Here is a 24,186-nt window from a genome sequence, read left to right as displayed (position 1 = left end):
AATAGAACACAACTACAGTCAGGAAAACACAACTACAGTCAAGAAAACACACACAACTACAGTCAGGAAAACACAACTACAGTCAAGAAAACACACACGACTAAAGTCAATAGAACACAACTACAGTCAGGAAAATACAACTAAAGTCAAGAAAACACAACTACAGCCAGGAAGAACACAACTACACTCAAGAAAACATAACTATAGCCAAGAAGAAAACAACTACAGTCAAGAGGACACAACTAAAGTCAAGAAGAATACATCTACAGTAAAGAAGAACACACCTACAGTCAAGAAAACACAACTACAGTCAAGAAGAATACAACTACAGTCAAGAAGAACACAACTACAGTCAGGAAAACACAACTACAGTCAAGAAAACACACACAACTACAGTCAAGAAGAATACATCTACAGTAAAGAAGAACACAACTACAGTCAAGCAGAACACACCTACAGTCAAGAAAACACAACTACAGTCAAGAAGAACACAACTACAGTCAAGAAGAACACAACTACAGTCAAGAAGAATACAACTACAGTCAATAGAACACAACTATAGTCAGGAAAACACAACTACAGTCAAGAAAACACACACAACTACAGTCAAGAAGAACACAACTACAGTCAAGAAGAACACAACTACACTCAAGAAGAATACAACTACAGTCAATAGAACACAACTATAGTCAGGAAAACACAACTACAGTCAAGAAAACACACACAACTACAGTCAAGAAGAACACAACTACCGTCAAGAAGAACACAACTACACTCAAGAAAACACAACTACAGTGAAGAGAACACAACTACAGTCAAGAGAACACAACTACAGTCAAGAAGAACACAACTACAGTCAAGAAGAATACAACTACAGTCAATAGAACACAACTACAGTCAAGAAGAACACAACTACAGTCAAGAAGAATACAACTACAGTCAAGAAGAACACAACTACAGCCAGGAAGAACATAACTAAAGTCAAGAGGACACAACTAAAGTTAAGAAAAATACAACTACAGCCAAGAAGAACACAACTACAGTCAAAGAGAGAAAACAACTACAGTCAAGAAAACACAACTACAGTCAAGAAAACACACACAACTACAGTCAAGAAGAACACAACTACAGTCAAGAAAACACAACTACAGTCAAGAGAACACAACTACAGTCAGGAAAACGCAACTACAGTCAAGAAAACACACACAACTACAGTCAAGAAGAACACAACTACACTCAAGAAAACACAACTACAGTCAAGAAAAACACAACTACAGTCAATAGAACACAACTACAGTCAGGAAAACACAACTACAGTCAAGAAAACACACACAACTACAGTCAAGAAGAACACAACTACAGTCAAGAAGAATACAACTACAGTCAAGAAAAACACAACTACAGTCAAGAAGAACACAACTACAGTCAATAGAACACAACTACAGTCAGGAAAACACAACTACAGTCAAGAAAACACACACAACTACAGTCAAGAGGACACAACTAAAGTCAAGAAGAATACAACTACAGTCAAGAAAAACACAACTACAGTCAAGAAGAACACAACTACAGTCAAGAAGAACACAACTACACTCAAGAAGAACACAACTACAGTCAAGAGGACACAACTAAAGTTAAGAAGAATAAAACTACAGTCAAGAAGAACACAACTACAGTCAAGAAGAACACAACTACACTCAAGAAAACATAACTATAGCCAAGAAGAACACAACTACAGTCAAGCAGAACACACCTACAGTCAAGAAAACACAACTACAGTCAAGAAAAACACAACTACAGTCAAGAAGAACACAACTACAGTCAAGAAGAACACAACTACAGTCAAGGAGAATACATCTACAGTCAGGAAAACACCACTACGGTCAAGAAAACACAACTACAGTCAAGAAGAACACAACTACAGTCAAGAAGAACACAACTATAGTCAAGAAGAACACAACTACAGTCAAGAATAATACAACTACAGTCAAGAAGAATACAACTACAGTCAATAGAACACAACTACAGTCAGGAAAACACAACTACAGTCAAGAAAACACACACAACTACAGTCAAGAAGAACACAACTACACTCAAGAAGAACACAACTACAGTCAAGAGGACACAACTAAAGTTAAGAAGAATACAACTACAGTCAAGAAGAACACAACTACAGTCAAGAAGAACACAACTACACTCAAGAAAACATAACTATAGCCAAGAAGAACACAACTACAGTCAAGCAGAACACACCTACAGTCAAGAAAACACAACTACAGTCAAGAAAAACACAACTACAGTCAGGAAGAACAAAACTACAGTCAAGAATAATACAACTACAGTCAAGAAGAATACAACTACACTCAATAGAACACAACTACAGTCAGGAAAACACAACTACAGTCAAAAAAACACACACAACTACAGTCAAGAAGATCACAACTACAGTCAAGAAGAACACAGCTACACTCAAGAAAACACAACTGCAGTCAAGAAGAACACAACTACAGTCAAGAAGAATACAACTACAGTCAAGAAGAACACAACTACAGTAAAGAAAACACAACTACAGTCAAGAAAACACTACTACATTCAAGAGAACACAATTACAGTCAAGAAGAACACAATTACAGTCAAGAGAACACAACTACAGCCATGAAGAACACAACTACAGTCAAGAGGACACAACTAAAGTCAAGAAGAATACAACTACAGTAAAGAAGAACACAACTAGAGTCAAGAAAAACACAACTACAATCAAGAGGACACAACTACAGTCAAGAAGAACACAACTACAGTCAAGAAGAACATAACTACAGTCAAGAGGACACAACTAAAGTTAAGAAGAATACAACTGCAGTCAAGAAGAACACAACTACAGTCAAGAAGAACACAACTACAGTCAAGAAGAATACAACTACAGTCAATAGAACACAACTATAGTCAGGAAAACACAACTACAGTCAAGAAAACACACACAACTACAGTCAAGAAGAACACAACTACCGTCAAGAAGAACACAACTACACTCAAGAAAACACAACTACAGTGAAGAGAACACAACTACAGTCAAGAAAATACAACTACAGTCAAGAAGAATACAACTACAGTCAATAGAACACAACTACAGTCAAGAAGAACACAACTACAGTCAAGCAGAACACAACTACAGTCAAGAGAACACAACTAGTCAAGAAAACACAACTACAGCCAGGAAGAACACAACTACAGTCAAAGAGAGAAAACAACTACAGTCAAGAAAACACAACTACAGTCAAGAAAACACACACAACTACAGTCAAGAAGAACACAACTACAGTCAAGAAAACACAACTACAGTCAAGAGAACACAACTACAGTCAGGAAAACGCAACTACAGTCAAGAAAACACACACAACTACAGTCAAGAAGAACACAACTACACTCAAGAAAACACAACTACAGTCAAGAAAAACACAACTACAGTCAATAGAACACAACTACAGTCAGGAAAACACAACTACAGTCAAGAAAACACACACAACTACAGTCAAGAAGAACACAACTACAGTCAAGAAGAATACAACTACAGTCAAGAAAAACACAACTACAGTCAAGAAGAACACAACTACAGTCAATAGAACACAACTACAGTCAGGAAAACACAACTACAGTCAAGAAAACACACACAACTACAGTCAAGAGGACACAACTAAAGTCAAGAAGAATACAACTACAGTCAAGAAAAACACAACTACAGTCAAGAAGAACACAACTACAGTCAAGAAGAACACAACTACACTCAAGAAGAACACAACTACAGTCAAGAGGACACAACTAAAGTTAAGAAGAATAAAACTACAGTCAAGAAGAACACAACTACAGTCAAGAAGAACACAACTACAGTCAAGAAAAACACAACTACAGTCAAGAAGAACACAACTACAGTCAAGAAGAACACAACTACAGTCAAGGAGAATACATCTACAGTCAGGAAAACACCACTACGGTCAAGAAAACACAACTACAGTCAAGAAGAACACAACTACAGTCAAGAAGAACACAACTATAGTCAAGAAGAACACAACTACAGTCAAGAATAATACAACTACAGTCAAGAAGAATACAACTACAGTCAATAGAACACAACTACAGTCAGGAAAACACAACTACAGTCAAGAAAACACACACAACTACAGTCAAGAAGAACACAACTACACTCAAGAAGAACACAACTACAGTCAAGAGGACACAACTAAAGTTAAGAAGAATACAACTACAGTCAAGAAGAACACAACTACAGTCAAGAAGAACACAACTACACTCAAGAAAACATAACTATAGCCAAGAAGAACACAACTACAGTCAAGCAGAACACACCTACAGTCAAGAAAACACAACTACAGTCAAGAAAAACACAACTACAGTCAGGAAGAACAAAACTACAGTCAAGAATAATACAACTACAGTCAAGAAGAAAACAACTACACTCAATAGAACACAACTACAGTCAGGAAAACACAACTACAGTCAAAAAAACACACACAACTACAGTCAAGAAGATCACAACTACAGTCAAGAAGAACACAGCTACAGTCAAGAAGAATACAACTACAGTCAAGAAGAACACAACTACAGTAAAGAAAACACAACTACAGTCAAGAAAACACTACTACATTCAAGAGAACACAATTACAGTCAAGAAGAACACAATTACAGTCAAGAGAACACAACTACAGCCATGAAGAACACAACTACAGTCAAGAGGACACAACTAAAGTCAAGAAGAATACAACTACAGTAAAGAAGAACACAACTAGAGTCAAGAAAAACACAACTACAATCAAGAGGACACAACTACAGTCAAGAAGAACACAACTACAGTCAAGAAGAACACAACTACAACCAAGAGGACACAACTACACTCAAGAAAAAAGAACTACAGCCAAGAAGAACATAACTACAGTCAAGAGGACACAACTAAAGTTAAGAAGAATACAACTGCAGTCAAGAAGAACACAACTACAGTCAAGAAGAACACAACTACAGTCAAGAAGAATACAACTACAGTCAATAGAACACAACTATAGTCAGGAAAACACAACTACAGTCAAGAAAACACACACAACTACAGTCAAGAAGAACACAACTACCGTCAAGAAGAACACAACTACACTCAAGAAAACACAACTACAGTGAAGAGAACACAACTACAGTCAAGAAAATACAACTACAGTCAAGAAGAATACAACTACAGTCAATAGAACACAACTACAGTCAAGAAGAACACAACTACAGTCAAGCAGAACACAACTACAGTCAAGAGAACACAACTAGTCAAGAAAACACAACTACAGCCAGGAAGAACACAACTACAGTCAAAGAGAGAAAACAACTACAGTCAAGAAAACACAACTACAGTCAAGAAAACACACACAACTACAGTCAAGAAGAACACAACTACAGTCAAGAAAACACAACTACAGTCAAGAGAACACAACTACAGTCAGGAAAACGCAACTACAGTCAAGAAAACACACACAACTACAGTCAAGAAGAACACAACTACAGTCAAGAAGAACACAACTACACTCAAGAAAACACAACTACAGACAAGAAAACACAACTACAGTCAAGAGAACACAACTACAGTCAAGAAAACACAACTACAGTCAAGAAAACACGACTACTGTCAAAAAACACAACTGCAGTGAAGAGGACACAGCTACAGTCAAGAAAAACACAACTACAGTCAGGAGAACACAACTACAGTCAAGAAAACACACACAACTACAGTCAAGAAGAACACAACTACAGTCAAGAAGAATACAACTACAGTCAAGAAAAACACAACTACAGTCAAGAAGAACACAACTACAGTCAATAGAACACAACTACAGTCAGGAAAACACAACTACAGTCAAGAAGAACACAACTACACTCAAGAAAACATAACTATAGCCAAGAAGAACACAACTACAGTCAAGCAGAACACACCTACAGTCAAGAAAACACAACTACAGTCAAGAAAAACACAACTACAGTCAAGAAGAATACATCTACAGTCAGGAAAACACCACTACGGTCAAGAAAACACAACTACAGTCAAGAAGAACACAACTACAGTCAAGAAGAACACAACTACACTCAAGAAAACATAACTATAGCCAAGAAGAACACAACTACAGTCAAGAGGACACAACTACAGTCAAGAAGAATACATCAACAGTAAAGAAGAACACAACTACAGTCAAGCAGAACACAACTACAGTCAAGAAAAACACAACTACAGTCAAGGAGAATACATCTACAGTCAGGAAAACACCACTACGGTCAAGAAAACACAACTACAGTCAAGAAGAACACAACTACTGTCAAGAAGAACACAACTACAGTCAAGAAGAACACAACTACAGTCAAGAAGAATACAACTACAGTCAATAGAACACAACTATAGTCAGGAAAACACAACTACAGTCAAGAAAACACACACAACTACAGTCAAGTAGAACACAACTACCGTCAAGAAGAACACAACTACACTCAAGAAAACACAACTACAGTGAAGAGAACACAACTACAGTCAAGAGAACACAACTACAGTCAAGAAGAACACAACTACAGTCAAGAAGAACACAACTACAGTCAAGAAGAATACAACTACAGTCAATAGAACACAACTACAGTCAAGAAGAATACAACTACAGTCAAGAAGAACACAACTACAGTCAAGAGAACACAACTAGTCAAGAAAACACAACTACAGCCAGGAAGAACATAACTAAAGTCAAGAGGACACAACTAAAGTTAAGAAGAATACAACTACAGTCAAGAAGAACACAACTACAGTCAAGAAGAACACAACTACACTCAAGAAAACACAACTACAGCCAGGAAGAACACAACTACACTCAAGAAAACATAACTATAGCCAAGAAGAAAACAACTACAGTCAAGAAGAATACATCTACAGTAAAGAAGAACACACCTACAGTCAAGAAAACACAACTACAGTCAAGAAGAATACAACTAAAGTCAAGAAGAATACATCTACAGTAAAGAAGAACACACCTACAGTCAAGAAAACACAACTACAGTCAAGAAAACACACACAACTACAGTCAAGTAGAACACAACTACCGTCAAGAAGAACACAACTACACTCAAGAAAACACAACTACAGTCAAGAAAACACACACAACTACAGTCAAGTAGAACACAACTACAGTCAAGAAGAATACAACTACAGTCAATAGAACACAACTATAGTCAGGAAAACACAACTACAGTCAAGAAAACACACACAACTACAGTCAAGTAGAACACAACTACCGTCAAGAAGAACACAACTACACTCAAGAAAACACAACTACAGTGAAGAGAACACAACTACAGTCAAGAGAACACAACTACAGTCAAGAAGAACACAACTACAGTCAAGAAGAACACAACTACAGTCAAGAAGAATACAACTACAGTCAATAGAACACAACTACAGTCAAGAAGAATACAACTACAGTCAAGAAGAACACAACTACAGTCAAGAGAACACAACTAGTCAAGAAAACACAACTACAGCCAGGAAGAACATAACTAAAGTCAAGAGGACACAACTAAAGTTAAGAAGAATACAACTACAGTCAAGAAGAACACAACTACAGTCAAGAAGAACACAACTACACTCAAGAAAACACAACTACAGCCAGGAAGAACACAACTACACTCAAGAAAACATAACTATAGCCAAGAAGAAAACAACTACAGTCAAGAAGAATACATCTACAGTAAAGAAGAACACACCTACAGTCAAGAAAACACAACTACAGTCAAGAGGACACAACTAAAGTCAAGAAGAATACATCTACAGTAAAGAAGAACACACCTACAGTCAAGAAAACACAACTACAGTCAAGAAGAATACAACTACAGTCAAGAAGAACACAACTACAGTCAGGAAAACACAACTACAGTCAAGAAAACACACACAACTACAGTCAAGAAGAATACATCTACAGTAAAGAAGAACACAACTACAGTCAAGCTGAACACACCTACAGTCAAGAAAACACAACTACAGTCAAGAAGAATACACAACTACTGTCAAGAAGAACACAACTACAGTCAAGAAGAACACAACTACAGTCAAGAAGAATACAACTACAGTCAATAGAACACAACTATAGTCAGGAAAACACAACTACAGTCAAGAAAACACACACAACTACAGTCAAGAAGAACACAACTACCGTCAAGAAGAACACAACTACACTCAAGAAAACACAACTACAGTGAAGAGAACACAACTACAGTCAAGAAAATACAACTACAGTCAAGAAGAATACAACTACAGTCAATAGAACACAACTACAGTCAAGAGAACACAACTAAAGTCAAGAAGAATACAACTACAGTCAAGAAGAACACAACTACAGTCAAGAGAACACAACTAGTCAAGAAAACACAACTACAGCCAAGAAGAACACAACTACAGTCAAAGAGAGAAAACAACTACAGTCAAGAAAACACAACTACAGTCAAGAAAACACACACAACTACAGTCAAGAAGAACACAACTACAGTCAAGAAAACACAACTACAGTCAAGAGAACACAACTACAGTCAGGAAAACGCAACTACAGTCAAGAAAACACACACAACTACAGTCAAGAAGAACACAACTACACTCAAGAAAACACAACTACAGTCAAGAAAAACACAACTACAGTCAATAGAACACAACTACAGTCAGGAAAACACAACTACAGTCAAGAAAACACACACAACTACAGTCAAGAAGAACACAACTACAGTCAAGAAGAATACAACTACAGTCAAGAAAAACACAACTACAGTCAAGAAGAACACAACTACAGTCAATAGAACACAACTACAGTCAGGAAAACACAACTACAGTCAAGAAAACACACACAACTACAGTCAAGAGGACACAACTAAAGTCAAGAAGAATACAACTACAGTCAAGAAAAACACAACTACAGTCAAGAAGAACACAACTACAGTCAAGAAGAACACAACTACACTCAAGAAGAACACAACTACAGTCAAGAGGACACAACTAAAGTTAAGAAGAATAAAACTACAGTCAAGAAGAACACAACTACAGTCAAGAAGAACACAACTACACTCAAGAAAACATAACTATAGCCAAGAAGAACACAACTACAGTCAAGCAGAACACACCTACAGTCAAGAAAACACAACTACAGTCAAGAAAAACACAACTACAGTCAAGAAGAACACAACTACAGTCAAGAAGAACACAACTACAGTCAGGAAAACACCACTACAGTCAAGAAAACACAACTACAGCCAGGAAGAACACAACTACACTCAAGAAAACATAACTATAGCCAAGAAGAACACAACTACAGTCAAGAGGACACAACTACAGTCAAGAAGAATACATCTACAGTAAAGAAGAACACAACTACAGTCAAGCAGAACACAACTACAGTCAAGAAAAACACAACTACAGTCAAGGAGAATACATCTACAGTCAGGAAAACACCACTACGGTCAAGAAAACACAACTACAGTCAAGAAGAACACAACTACAGTCAAGAAGAACACAACTACAGTCAAGAAAACAACACTACAGTCAAGAAAACACAACTACAGTCAAGAAGAACACAACTACTGTCAAGAAGAACACAACTACAGTCAAGAAGAACACAACTACAGTCAAGAAGAATACAACTACAGTCAATAGAACACAACTATAGTCAGGAAAACACAACTACAGTCAAGAAAACACACACAACTACAGTCAAGTAGAACACAACTACAGTCAAGAAAATACAACTACAGTCAAGAAAAACACAACTACAGTGAAGAGAACACAACTACAGTCAAGAAAATACAACTACAGTCAAGAAAAACACAACTACAGTGAAGAGAACACAACTACAGTCAAGAAAATACAACTACAGTCAAGAAAAACACAACTACAGTCAAGAAGAATACAACTACAGTCAATAGAACACAACTACAGTCAGGAAAACACAACTACAGTCAAGAAAACACACACAACTACAGTCAAGAAGAACACAACTATACTCAAGAAAACACAACTACAGTCAAGAATAACACAACTACAGTCAAGAAGAACACAACCTCAATCAAGAGGACACAACTACACTCGAGAAAACACAACCACAGACAAGAAAACACAACTACAGTCAAGAGAACACAACTAGTCAAGAAAACACGACTACTGTCAAAAAACACAACTGCAGTGAAGAGGACACAGCTACAGTCAAGAAGAATACAACTACAGTCAATAGAACACAACTACAGTCAGGAAAACACAACTACAGTCAAGAAAACACACACAACTACAGTCAGGAAAACACAACTACAGTCAAGAAAACACACACGACTAAAGTCAATAGAACACAACTACAGTCAGGAAAACACAACTAAAGTCAAGAAGAATACAACTACAGTCAAGAAGAATACATCTACAGTCAAGAAAACACAACTACAGTCAAGAAAACACAACTACAGCCAGGAAGAACACAACTACACTCAAGAAAACATAACTATAGCCAAGAAGAAAACAACTACAGTCAAGAGGACACAACTAAAGTCAAGAAGAATACATCTACAGTAAAGAAGAACACACCTACAGTCAAGAAAACACAACTACAGTCAAGAAGAATACAACTACAGTCAATAGAACACAACTACAGTCAGGAAAACACAACTACAGTCAAGAAGAATACAACTACAGTCAAGAAGAATACAACTACAGTCAATAGAACACAACTACAGTCAAGAAGAATACAACTACAGTCAAGAAGAACACAACTACAGTCAAGCAGAACACACCTACAGTCAAGAAAACACAACTACAGTCAAGAAAAACACAACTACAGTCAAGGAGAATACATCTACAGTCAGGAAAACACCACTACGGTCAAGAAAACACAACTACAGTCAAGAAGAACACAACTACAGTCAAGAAGAACACAACTATAGTCAAGAAGAACACAACTACAGTCAAGAATAATACAACTACAGTCAAGAAGAATACAACTACAGTCAATAGAACACAACTACAGTCAGGAAAACACAACTACAGTCAAGAAAACACACACAACTACAGTCAAGAAGAACACAACTACACTCAAGAAGAACACAACTACAGTCAAGAGGACACAACTAAAGTTAAGAAGAATACAACTACAGTCAAGAAGAACACAACTACAGTCAAGAAGAACACAACTACACTCAAGAAAACATAACTATAGCCAAGAAGAACACAACTACAGTCAAGCAGAACACACCTACAGTCAAGAAAACACAACTACAGTCAAGAAAAACACAACTACAGTCAGGAAGAACAAAACTACAGTCAAGAATAATACAACTACAGTCAAGAAGAATACAACTACACTCAATAGAACACAACTACAGTCAGGAAAACACAACTACAGTCAAAAAAACACACACAACTACAGTCAAGAAGATCACAACTACAGTCAAGAAGAACACAGCTACACTCAATAAAACACAACTGCAGTCAAGAAGAACACAACTACAGTCAAGAAGAATACAACTACAGTCAAGAAGAACACAACTACAGTAAAGAAAACACAACTACAGTCAAGAAAACACTACTACATTCAAGAGAACACAATTACAGTCAAGAAGAACACAATTACAGTCAAGAGAACACAACTACAGCCATGAAGAACACAACTACAGTCAAGAGGACACAACTAAAGTCAAGAAGAATACAACTACAGTAAAGAAGAACACAACTAGAGTCAAGAAAAACACAACTACAATCAAGAGGACACAACTACAGTCAAGAAGAACACAACTACAGTCAAGAAGAACACAACTACAACCAAGAGGACACAACTACACTCAAGAAAAAAGAACTACAGCCAAGAAGAACATAACTACAGTCAAGAGGACACAACTAAAGTTAAGAAGAATACAACTGCAGTCAAGAAGAACACAACTACAGTCAAGAAGAACACAACTACAGTCAAGAAGAATACAACTACAGTCAATAGAACACAACTATAGTCAGGAAAACACAACTACAGTCAAGAAAACACACACAACTACAGTCAAGAAGAACACAACTACCGTCAAGAAGAACACAACTACACTCAAGAAAACACAACTACAGTGAAGAGAACACAACTACAGTCAAGAAAATACAACTACAGTCAAGAAGAATACAACTACAGTCAATAGAACACAACTACAGTCAAGAAGAACACAACTACAGTCAAGCAGAACACAACTACAGTCAAGAGAACACAACTAGTCAAGAAAACACAACTACAGCCAGGAAGAACACAACTACAGTCAAAGAGAGAAAACAACTACAGTCAAGAAAACACAACTACAGTCAAGAAAACACACACAACTACAGTCAAGAAGAACACAACTACAGTCAAGAAAACACAACTACAGTCAAGAGAACACAACTACAGTCAGGAAAACGCAACTACAGTCAAGAAAACACACACAACTACAGTCAAGAAGAACACAACTACAGTCAAGAAGAACACAACTACACTCAAGAAAACACAACTACAGACAAGAAAACACAACTACAGTCAAGAGAACACAACTACAGTCAAGAAAAAACAACTACAGTCAAGAAAACACACACAACTACAGTCAAGAAGAACACAACTACAGTCAAGAAGAATACAACTACAGTCAAGAAAAACACAACTACAGTCAAGAAGAATACATCTACAGTCAGGAAAACACCACTACGGTCAAGAAAACACAACTACAGTCAAGAAGAACACAACTACAGTCAAGAAGAACACAACTACACTCAAGAAAACATAACTATAGCCAAGAAGAACACAACTACAGTCAAGAGGACACAACTACAGTCAAGAAGAATACATCAACAGTAAAGAAGAACACAACTACAGTCAAGCAGAACACAACTGCAGTCAAGAAAAACACAACTACAGTCAAGGAGAATACATCTACAGTCAGGAAAACACCACTACGGTCAAGAAAACACAACTGCAGTCAAGAAGAACACAACTACTTTCAAGAAGAACACAACTACAGTCAAGAAGAACACAACTACAGTCAAGAAGAATACAACTACAGTCAATAGAACACAACTATAGTCAGGAAAACACAACTACAGTCAAGAAAACACACACAACTACAGTCAAGTAGAACACAACTACCGTCAAGAAGAACACAACTACACTCAAGAAAACACAACTACAGTGAAGAGAACACAACTACAGTCAAGAGAACACAACTACAGTCAAGAAGAACACAACTACAGTCAAGAAGAACACAACTACAGTCAAGAAGAATACAACTACAGTCAATAGAACACAACTACAGTCAAGAAGAACACAACTCCAGTCAAGAAGAACACAACTACAGTCAAGAAGAACACAACTACAGTCAAGAGAACACAACTAGTCAAGAAAACACAACTACAGCCAGGAAGAACATAACTAAAGTCAAGAGGACACAACTAAAGTTAAGAAGAATACAACTACAGTCAAGAAGAACACAACTACAGTCAAGAAGAACACAACTACACTCAAGAAAACACAACTACAGTCAAGAGAACACAACTACAGTCAAGAAGAACACAACTACAGTCAAGAAGAACACAACTACAGTCAAGAAGAATACAACTACAGTCAATAGAACACAACTACAGTCAAGAAGAACACAACTACAGTCAAGAAGAACACAACTACAGTCAAGCAGAACACAACTAAAGTCAAGAAGAATACAACTACAGTCAAGAAGAACACAACTACAGTCAAGAAGAACACAACTACAGTCAAGAGAACACAACTAGTCAAGAAAACACAACTACAGCCAGGAAGAACATAACTAAAGTCAAGAGGACACAACTAAAGTTAAAAAGAATACAACTACAGTCAAGAAGAACACAACTACACTCAAGAAAACATAACTATAGCCAAGAAGAACACAACTACAGTCAAAGAGAGAAAACAACTACAGTCAAGAAAACACAACTACAGTCAAGAAAACACAACTACAGTCAAGGAGAACACAACTACAGTCAAGAAGAATACAACTACAGTCAAGAAAATACAACTACAGTCAAGAAAACACACACAACTACAGTCAAGAAGAACACAACTACAGTCAAGAAAACACAACTACAGTCAAGAGAAAACAACTACAGTCAGGAAAACGCAACTACAGTCAAGAAAACACACACAACTACAGACAAGAAAACACAACTACAGTCAAGAGAACACAACTACAGTCAAGAAAATACAACTACAGTCAAGAAAACACAACTACAGTCAAGAAAACACGACTACTGTCAAAAAACACAACTGCAGTGAAGAGGACACAGCTACAGTCAAGAAAAACACAACTACAGTCAATAGAACACAACTACAGTCAAGAAGAACACAACTACGCTCAAGAAAACATAACTATAGCCAAGAAGAACACAACTACAGTCAAGCAGAACACACCTACAGTCAAGAAAACACAACTACAGTCAAGAAAAACAGAACTACAGTCAAGAAGAATACAACTACAGTCAATAGAACACAACTACAGTCAGGAAAACACAACTACAGTCAAGAAAACACACACAACTACAGTCAAGAAGAACACAACTACACTCAAGAAGAACACAACTACAGTCAAGAGGACACAACTAAAGTTAAGAAGAATACAACTACAGTCAAGAAGAACACAACTACAGTCAAGAAGAACACAACTACACTCAAGAAAACATAACTATAGCCAAGAAGAACACAACTACAGTCAAGCAGAACACACCTACAGTCAAGAAAACACAACTACACTCAAGAAAACACAACTACAGACAAGAAAACACAACTACAGTCAAGAGAACACAACTACAGTCAAGAAAACACAACTACAGTCAAGAAAACACGACTACTGTCAAAAAACACAACTGCAGTGAAGAGGACACAGCTACAGTCAAGAAAAACACAACTACAGTCAGGAGAACACAACTACAGTCAAGAAAACACACACAACTACAGTCAAGAAGAACACAACTACAGTCAAGAAGAAAACAACTACAGTCAAGAAAAACACAACTACAGTCAAGAAGAACACAACTACAGTCAATGGAACACAACTACAGTCAGGAAAACACAACTACAGTCAAGAAGAACACAACTACACTCAAGAAAACATAACTATAGCCAAGAAGAACACAACTACAGTCAAGCAGAACACACCTACAGTCAAGAAAACACAACTACAGTCAAGAAAAACACAACTACAGTCAAGAAGAATACATCTACAGTCAGGAAAACACCACTACGGTCAAGAAAACACAACTACAGTCAAGAAGAACACAACTACAGTCAAGAAGAACACAACTACACTCAAGAAAACATAACTATAGCCAAGAAGAACACAACTACAGTCAAGAGGACACAACTACAGTCAAGAAGAATACATCAACAGTAAAGAAGAACACAACTACAGTCAAGCAGAACACAACTACAGTCAAGAAAAACACAACTACAGTCAAGGAGAATACATCTACAGTCAGGAAAACACCACTACGGTCAAGAAAACACAACTACAGTCAAGAAGAACACAACTACTGTCAAGAAGAACACAACTACAGTCAAGAAGAACACAACTACAGTCAATAGAACACAACTATAGTCAGGAAAACACAACTACAGTCAAGAAAACACACACAACTACAGTCAAGTAGAACACAACTACCGTCAAGAAGAACACAACTACACTCAAGAAAACACAACTACAGTGAAGAGAACACAACTACAGTCAAGAGAACACAACTACAGTCAAGAAGAACACAACTACAGTCAAGAAGAACACAACTACAGTCAAGAAGAATACAACTACAGTCAATAGAACACAACTACAGTCAAGAAGAACACAACTACAGTCAAGAAGAATACAACTACAGTCAATAGAACACAACTACAGTCAAGAAGAACACAACTACAGTCAAGAGGACACAACTAAAGTTAAGAAGAATACAACTACAGTCAAGAAGAACACAACTACAGTCAAGAAGAACACAACTACACTCAAGAAAACACAACTACAGTCAAGAGAACACAACTACAGTCAAGAAGAACACAACTACAGTCAAGAAGAACACAACTACAGTCAAGAAGAATACAACTACAGTCAATAGAACACAACTACAGTCAAGAAGAACACAACTACAGTCAAGAAGAACACAACTACAGTCAAGCAGAACACAACTAAAGTCAAGAAGAATACAACTACAGTCAAGAAGAACACAACTACAGTCAAGAAGAACACAACTACAGTCAAGAGAACACAACTAGTCAAGAAAACACAACTACAGCCAGGAAGAACATAACTAAAGTCAAGAGGACACAACTAAAGTTAAGAAGAATACAACTACAGTCAAGAAGAACACAACTACACTCAAGAAAACATAACTATAGCCAAGAAGAACACAACTACAGTCAAAGAGAGAAAACAACTACAGTCAAGAAAACACAACTACAGTCAAGAAAACACAACTACAGTCAAGAAGAACACAACTACAGTCAAGAAGAATACAACTACAGTCAAGAAAATACAACTACAGTCAAGAAAACACACACAACTACAGTCAAGAAGAACACAACTACAGTCAAGAAAACACAACTACAGTCAAGAGAAAACAACTACAGTCAGGAAAACGCAACTACAGTCAAGAAAACACACACAACTACAGACAAGAAAACACAACTACAGTCAAGAGAACACAACTACAGTCAAGAAAATACAACTACAGTCAAGAAAACACAACTACAGTCAAGAAAACACGACTACTGTCAAAAAACACAACTGCAGTGAAGAGGACACAGCTACAGTCAAGAAAAACACAACTACAGTCAATAGAACACAACTACAGTCAGGAAAACACAACTACAGTCAAGAAAACACACACAACTACAGTCAAGAAGAACACAACTACAGTCAAGAAGAACACAACTACACTCAAGAAAACATAACTATAGCCAAGAAGAACACAACTACAGTCAAGCAGAACACACCTACAGTCAAGAAAACACAACTACAGTCAAGAAAAACACAACTACAGTCAAGAAGAATACAACTACAGTCAATAGAACACAACTACAGTCAGGAAAACACAACTACAGTCAAGAAAACACACACAACTACAGTCAAGAAGAACACAACTACACTCAAGAAGAACACAACTACAGTCAAGAGGACACAACTAAAGTTAAGAAGAATACAACTACAGCCAAGAAGAACACAACTACAGTCAAGAAGAACACAACTACACTCAAGAAAACATAACTATAGCCAAGAAGAACACAACTACAGTCAAGCAGAACACACCTACAGTCAAGAAAACACAACTACAGTCAAGAAAAACACAACTACAGTCAAGAAGAATACATCTACAGTCAGGAAAACACCACTACGGTCAAGAAAACACAACTACAGTCAAGAAGAACACAACTACAGTCAAGAAGAACACAACTACAGTCAGGAAAACACCACTACAGTCAAGAAAACACAACTACAGTCAAGAAGAACACAACTACAGTCAAGAAGAACACAACTACAGTCAAGAAGAACACAACTACAGTCAAGAAGAACACAACTACAGTCAAGAAGAAAACAACTACAGTCAATAGAACACAACTATAGTCAGGAAAACACAACTACAGTCAAGAAAACACACAAAACTACAGTCAAGAAGAACAGAACTACAGTCAAGAAGAACACAACTACACTCAAGAAAACACAACTACAGTCAAGAAAACACAACTACAGTCAAGAGAACACAACTAAAGTCAAGAAGAATACAACTACAGTCAAGAAAAACACAACTACAGTCAAGAAGAATACAACTACAGTCAATAGAACACAACTACAGTCAGGAAAACACAACTACAGTCAAGAAAACACACACAACTACAGTCAAGAAGAACACAACTACAGTCAAGAAGAACACAACTATACTCAAGAAAACACAACTACAGTCAAGAAGAGCACAACTCCAGTCAAGAAAAACACAAGTACAGTCAAGCTAAAACAACTACAGTCAAGACGAATACAACTACAGTCAAGAAGAACACAACTACAGTCAAGAATAACACAACTACAGTCAAGAAGAACACAACTACAGTCAAGAAAACACAACTACAGTCAAGAAAACACAACTACAGTCAAGAAGAACACAACTACAGTCAAGAATAACACAACTACAGTCAAGAAGAACACAACTACAGTCAAGAAAAAACAACTACAGCCAGGAAGAACATAACTACAGTCAAGAAGAACACAACTACACTCAAGAAAACACAACTACAGTGAAGAGAACACAACTACAGTCAAGAAAATACAACTACAGTCAAGAAAACACACACAACTACAGTCAAGAAGAACACAACTACCGTCAAGAAGAACACAACTACACTCAAGAAAACACAACTACAGTCAAGAGAACACAACTACAGTCAAGAAGAACACAACTACAGTCAAGAAGAACACAACTACAGTCAAGAAGAATACAACTACAGTCAATAGAACACAACTACAGTCAAGAAGAACACAACTACAGTCAAGAAGAATACAACTACAGTCAAGAAAATACAACTACAGTCAAGAAAACACACACAACTACAGTCAAGAAGAACACAACTACAGTCAAGAAAACACAACTACAGTCAAGAGAAAACAACTACAGTCAGGAAAACGCAACTACAGTCAAGAAAACACACACAACTACAGACAAGAAAACACAACTACAGTCAAGAGAACACAACTACAGTCAAGAAAATACAACTACAGTCAAGAAAACACAACTACAGTCAAGAAAACACGACTACTGTCAAAAAACACAACTGCAGTGAAGAGGACACAGCTACAGTCAAGAAAAACACAACTACAGTCAATAGAACACAACTACAGTCAGGAAAACACAACTACAGTCAAGAAAACACACACAACTACAGTCAAGAAGAACACAACTACAGTCAAGAAGAACACAACTACACTCAAGAAAACATAACTATAGCCAAGAAGAACACAACTACAGTCAAGCAGAACACACCTACAGTCAAGAAAACACAACTACAGTCAAGAAAAACACAACTACAGTCAAGAAGAATACAACTACAGTCAATAGAACACAACTACAGTCAGGAAAACACAACTACAGTCAAGAAAACACACACAACTACAGTCAAGAAGAACACAACTACACTCAAGAAGAACACAACTACAGTCAAGAGGACACAACTAAAGTTAAGAAGAATACAACTACAGTCAAGAAGAACACAACTACAGTCAAGAAGAACACAACTACACTCAAGAAAACATAACTATAGCCAAGAAGAACACAACTACAGTCAAGCAGAACACACCTACAGTCAAGAAAACACAACTACAGTCAAGAAGAACACAACTACACTCAAGAAAACATAACTATAGCCAAGAAGAACACAACTACAGTCAAGCAGAACACACCTACAGTCAAGAAAACACAACTACAGTCAAGAAAACACAACTACAGTCAAGAAGAACACAACTACAGTCAGGAAAACACCACTACAGTCAAGAAAACACAACTACAGTCAAGAAGAACACAACTACAGTCAAGAAGAACACAACTACAGTCAAGAAGAACACAACTACAGTCAAGAAGAAAACAACTACAGTCAATAGAACACAACTATAGTCAGGAAAACACAACTACAGTCAAGAAAACACACAAAACTACAGTCAAGAAGAACAGAACTACAGTCAAGAAGAACACAACTACAGTCAAGAAAACACAACTACAGTCAAGAAAACACAACTACAGTCAAGAGAACACAACTAAAGTCAAGAAGAATACAACTACAGTCAAGAAAAACACAACTACAGTCAAGAAGAATACAACTACAGTCAATAGAACACAACTACAGTCAGGAAAACACAACTACAGTCAAGAAAACACACACAACTACAGTCAAGAAGAACACAACTACAGTCAAGAAGAACACAACTATACTCAAGAAAACACAACTACAGTCAAGAAGAGCACAACTCCAGTCAAGAAAAACACAAGTACAGTCAAGCTAAAACAACTACAGTCAAGACGAATACAACTACAGTCAAGAAGAACAAAACTACAGTCAAGAATAACACAACTACAGTCAAGAAGAACACAACTACAGTCAAGAAAACACAACTACAGTCAAGAAAACACAACTACAGTCAAGAAGAACACAACTACAGTCAAGAATAACACAACTACAGTCAAGAAGAACACAACTACAGTCAAGAAAAAACAACTACAGCCAGGAAGAACATAACTACAGTCAAGAAGAACACAACTACACTCAAGAAAACACAACTACAGTGAAGAGAACACAACTACAGTCAAGAAAATACAACTACAGTCAAGAAAACACACACAACTACAGTCAAGAAGAACACAACTACCGTCAAGAAGAACACAACTACACTCAAGAAGAACACAACTACAGTCAAGAAGAACACAACTACAGTCAAGAAGAATACAACTACAGTCAATAGAACACAACTATAGTCAAGAAGAACACAACTACAGTCAAGCAGAACACAACTAAAGTCAAGAAGAATACAACTACCGTCAAGAAGAACACAACTACAGTCAAGAGAACACTACTAGTCAAGAAAACACAACTACAGCCAGGAAGAACATAACTAAAGTCAAGAGGACACAACTAAAGTTAAGAAGAATACAACTACAGTCAAGAAGAACACAACTACACTTAAGAAAACATAACTATAGCCAAGAAGAACACAACTACAGTCATGAAAAACACAACTACAGTCAAGAAAACACAACTACAGTCAAGAAGAACACAACTACAGTCAAAAAAAACACAACTACAGTCAAGAAGAACACAACTACAGTCAAGAAGAACACAACTACAGTCAAGAAAACACACACAACTACAGTCAAGAAGAACACAACTACAGTCAAGAAAACACAACTACAGTCAAGAGAACACAACTACAGTCAAGAAAACACGACTACTGTCAAAAAACACAACTGCAGTGAAGAGGACACAGCTACTGTCAAGAAAAACACAACTACAGTCAATAGAACACAACTACAGTCAGGAAAACACAACTACAGTCAAGAAAGCACACACAACTACAGTCAAGAAGAACACAACTACAGTCAAGAGGACACAACTAAAGTCAAGAAGAATACAACTACAGTCAAGAAAAACACAACTACAGTCAAGAAGAATACAACTACAGTCAATAGAACACAACTACAGTCAGGAAAACACAACTACAGTCAAGAAAACACACACAACTACAGTCAAGAAGAAAACAACTACACTCAAGAAGAACACAACTACAGTCAAGAGGACACAACTAAAGTTAAGAAGAATACAACTACAGTCAAGAAGAACACAACTACAGTCAAGAAGAACACAACTATAGTCAAGAAGAATACAACTACACTCAAGAAGAACACAACTACAGTCAAGAGGACACAACTAAAGTTAAGAAGAATACAACTACAGTCAAGAAGAACACAACTACAGTCAAGAAGAACACAACTACAGTCAAGAAGAACACAACTACACTCAAGAAAACATAACTATAGCCAAGAAGAACACAACTACAGTCAAGCAGAACACACCTACAGTCAAGAAAACACAACTACAGTCAAGAAAAACACAACTACAGTCAGGAAGAACAAAACTACAGTCAAGAATAATACAACTACAGTCAAGAAGAATACAACTACACTCAATAGAACACAACTACAGTCAGGAAAACACAACTACAGTCAAAAAAACACACACAACTACAGTCAAGAAGATCACAACTACAGTCAAGAAGAACACAGCTACACTCAAGAAAACACAACTGCAGTCAAGAAGAACACAACTACAGTCAAGAAGAATACAACTACAGTCAAGAAGAACACAACTACAGTAAAGAAAACACAACTACAGTCAAGAAAACACTACTACATTCAAGAGAACACAATTACAGTCAAGAAGAACACAATTACAGTCAAGAGAACACAACTACAGCCATGAAGAACACAACTACAGTCAAGAGGACACAACTAAAGTCAAGAAGAATACAACTACAGTAAAGAAGAACACAACTAGAGTCAAGAAAAACACAACTAAAGTCAAGAGAACACAACTAGTCAAGAAAACAAAACTACAGTCAAGAAAACACAACTACAGTCAAGAAAACACAACAACAGTCAAGAAGAACACAACTACAGCCAAGAAGAACACAACTACAATCAAGAGGAGACAACTACAGTCAAGAAGAACACAACTACAGTCAATAAGAACACAACTACAACCAAGAGGACACAACTACACTCAAGAAAAAAGAACTACAGCCAAGAAGAACATAACTACAGTCAAGAGGACACAACTAAAGTTAAGAAGAATACAACTGCAGTCAAGAAGAACACAACTACAGTCAAGAAGAATACAACTACAGTCAAGAAAACACAACTACAGTCAAGAAGAACACAACTACAGTCAAGAAGAACACAACTACAGTAAAGAATAATACATAATACAACTACACTCAATAGAACACAACTACAGTCAGGAAAACACAACTACAGTCAAAAAAACACACACAACTACAGTCAAGAAGAACACAACTACAGCCAAGAAGAACACAACTACACTCAAGAAAACACAACTACAGTGAAGAGAACACAACTACAGTCAAGAGAACACAACTACAGTCAAGAAGAACACAACTACAGTCAAGAAGAACACAACTACAGTCAAGAAGAATACAACTACAGTCAATAGAACACAACTACAGTCAAGAAGAACACAACTACAGTCAAGCAGAACACAACTAAAGTCAAGAAGAATACAACTACAGTCAAGAAGAACACAACTACAGTCAAGAAGAACACAACTACAGTCAAGAGAACACAACTAGTCAAGAAAACACAACTACAGCCAGGAAGAACATAACTAAAGTCAAGAGGACACAACTAAAGTTAAGAAGAATACAACTACAGTCAAGAAGAACACAACTACAGTCAAGAAGAACACAACTACACTCAATAAAACACAACTACAGTCAAGAGAACACAACTACAGTCAAGAAGAACACAACTACAGTCAAGAAGAACACAACTACAGTCAAGAAGAATACAACTACAGTCAATAGAACACAACTACAGTCAAGAAGAACACAACTACAGTCAAGAAGAACACAACTACAGTCAAGCAGAACACAACTAAAGTCAAGAAGAATACAACTACAGTCAAGAAGAACACAACTACAGTCAAGAGAACACAACTAGTCAAGAAAACACAACTACAGCCAGGAAGAACATAACTAAAGTCAAGAGGACACAACTAAAGTTAAGAAGAATACAACTACAGTCAAGAAGAACACAACTACACTCAAGAAAACATAACTATAGCCAAGAAGAACACAACTACAGTCAAAGAGAGAAAACAACTACAGTCAAGAAAATACAACTACAGTCAAGAAAACACACACAACTACAGTCAAGAAGAACACAACTACAGTCAAGAAAACACAACTACAGTCAAGAGAAAACAACTACAGTCAAGAAAATACAACTACAGTCAAGAAAACACACACAACTACAGTCAGGAAAACGCAACTACAGTCAAGAAAACACACACAACTACAGACAAGAAAACACAACTACAGTCAAGAGAACACAACTACAGTCAAGAAAATACAACTACAGTCAAGAAAACACAACTACAGTCAAGAAAACACGACTACTGTCAAAAAACACAACTGCAGTGAAGAGGACACAGCTACAGTCAAGAAAAACACAACTACAGTCAATAGAACACAACTACAGTCAGGAAAACACAACTACAGTCAAGAAGAACACAACTACAGTCAAGAAGAACACAACTACAGTCAAGAGGACACAACTAAAGTTAAGAAGAATACAACTACAGTCAAGAAGAACACAACTACAGTCAAGAAGAACACAACTACACTCAAGAAAACATAACTATAGCCAAGAAGAACACAACTACAGTCAAGCAGAACACACCTACAGTCAAGAAAACACAACTACAGTCAAGAAAAACACAACTACAGTCAAGAAGAATACAACTACAGTCAATAGAACACAACTACAGTCAGGAAAACACAACTACAGTCAAGAAAACACACACAACT

General features: G+C 36.8%; 1 protein-coding gene across 1 annotated transcript in view; it reads right to left on the bottom strand.

Annotated features, from left to right (window-relative positions):
* The window catches only part of LOC140359043 (protein SSUH2 homolog), a 63,119-nt gene that overhangs the window by 4,152 nt on the left and 34,781 nt on the right, over window positions 1-24,186 (bottom strand). The window lies entirely within an intron of this gene.

The sequence above is a fragment of the Eucyclogobius newberryi genome, unplaced genomic scaffold (genome assembly GCF_026437365.1).
Source record: "Eucyclogobius newberryi isolate DKJ021-1_F unplaced genomic scaffold, fEucNew1.0.hap1 SCAF_136, whole genome shotgun sequence".
NCBI classification, from domain to species: domain Eukaryota; kingdom Metazoa; phylum Chordata; class Actinopteri; order Gobiiformes; family Gobiidae; genus Eucyclogobius; species Eucyclogobius newberryi.
The sequence above is the reverse complement of the archived record's forward strand: the minus strand, read 5'-3'. Positions and strand labels throughout refer to the sequence as shown.